The following is a 2,049-nucleotide window of genomic DNA, read 5'->3' as shown; positions in this document are numbered from 1 at the left end:
GAAGGAAGGAAGGAAGGAAGGAAGGAAGGAAGGAAGGAAGGAAGGAAAGGAAAGGAAGAAAGAGAGAAAGAGAGAGAGAGAGAAAGAGAGAAAGAAAGAGAGAGAGAAAGAGAGAGAGAAGGAGAAAGAGATAAAGAGAGAAAGAGAGAAAGAAGGGAAAGAAGGAAGGAAGGTGTCAGGCCTTTGAGCCCAAGCTAAGCCATCATATCCCCAGTAACCTGCATGTATACATCCAGAGGGCCTGAAGCAACTGAAGATCCACAGAAGTGAAAATAGCTTAACTAATGACATTCCACCATTGTGATTTGTTTCTACTCCACCCTAACTGATCAATGTTCTTTATAATCTCCCCCACCCTTAAGAAGGTTCTTTGCAATTCTCCCCACCCTTGAGAATGTACTTTGTGAGATCCACCCCCTGCCCCCAAAACTCCACCGCCTATCCCAAAACCTATAAGAGCTAATGATCATCCCACCACCCTGTGCTGACTCCTTTTTCGGACTCAGCCCGCCTGCATGCAGGTGAAATAAACAGCCATGTTGCTCACACAAAGCCTGTTTGGTGATCTCTTCACACGAACATGTGGAACAGAAGTGAGGGAGGGAGGGAAGATCCAGACTCAGAGAGCTTCAAAAAAGAAAGAAAAACCCAGGCCCAGAGAGCTTCACTGCTGAATTCTGTTACACGCTTAAAGAAGATCTAAAACCAATTTTGACAAGCTCTTTGAAAAATTGAAAAGGATGAAACACTTCTCAACTGATTCTATGGGGCCGGTGTTACCCTGCCAAAACTAGACAAATACACCACCAGAAAAGAAAACTGTTTTAAAAAAGATAAAGAAAACTATAGACCACTATATCTTATGAACGTAGATGCAAAAATCTTCAATAAAATACTAACAAACTAAGTTAAGCAACATATGGCCAAGTGGGTCTATCCCAGGAATGCAGTTGGTTTAAAATCCAAAAATCAATGAATGTTGAGAGAAGAGAGACAGACCCTCTCATATTGTTTTATACTCAGAAAAGTAAAGAAGAGCATAACAAAAGACAGGTAGCCCAGCGCCTAGGGACCAGATCCAAAACCAGGCCTGGGCCTGCCTGACCTAAGCCTGGTAGTTACAGATCGACCCCTGACCTAACCGGTCATGTTGTCTATAGATTCCAGATATTGTATAGAAAAAACATTGTGAAACTTCCCGGCCTGTTCTGTTTCACTCTGACCACTGGTGCATGCAGCCCCTGTCATGTACCCCCTGCTTGCTCAATCGATCACCACCCTCTCACGCGGACCCCCTTACAGTTGTGAGCCCTTAAAAAGGACAGGGATTGCTCACTTGGGGAGCTCAGCTCTTGAGACAGGAGTCTTGCCCGACGCTACCGGCCGAATAAACCACTTCTTTCTTTAACTCAGTGTCTGAGGAGTTTTGTCTGAGGCTCGTCCTGCTACAATGTGGTATACAATATCAATAGAAAAACCACAAGAAGACAAAAACACCCACATGATTATCTCAGTAGATATAGAAAATGCATTGGACAAAACCCCTAGCATCTTTCCATGGTAAATATACTGAACAAATTAGAAATAGAAGGGAACTTCTCTAATCTGAAAAAGACTATCTAAGAAAAATTTGCATCATACCTAATGGTGCAAGACAAAATGGAATATTTCCTCCTAAAATCAAGAGCAAGGCAAGGATGTCTGCTTTCACTCCTTCAATTCAACATTGTATTGGAGTCTCTTGCCAGAGCAACTAGACAAGACAAAGAAAAAACAGGATCTATATTGAAAAAGAAGTAAAACAATCTCTACTCATAGATATCATAGTCTTGTATACAGAAAATCCTAAGTAATCACTAAAAAAAACTATTAAGTCCAGTAAATAAATTTAGCAAGAGAGCAGAATACAAGATCAATATCCCAGAATCACATTAGCAAATGAACAATCTGAAAAGGAAATTTAAAAAATAATTCTACTTACAGTAGCATCAAAAAGAATAAAATACTTAAAAGTAAATTTAACAAAAGAAATGCAAAATTCATATTCTG

The sequence above is a fragment of the Piliocolobus tephrosceles genome, chromosome 1, assembly GCF_002776525.5.
Source record: "Piliocolobus tephrosceles isolate RC106 chromosome 1, ASM277652v3, whole genome shotgun sequence".
Lineage (NCBI taxonomy): Eukaryota > Metazoa > Chordata > Mammalia > Primates > Cercopithecidae > Piliocolobus > Piliocolobus tephrosceles.
The sequence above is the reverse complement of the archived record's forward strand: the minus strand, read 5'-3'. Positions refer to the sequence as shown.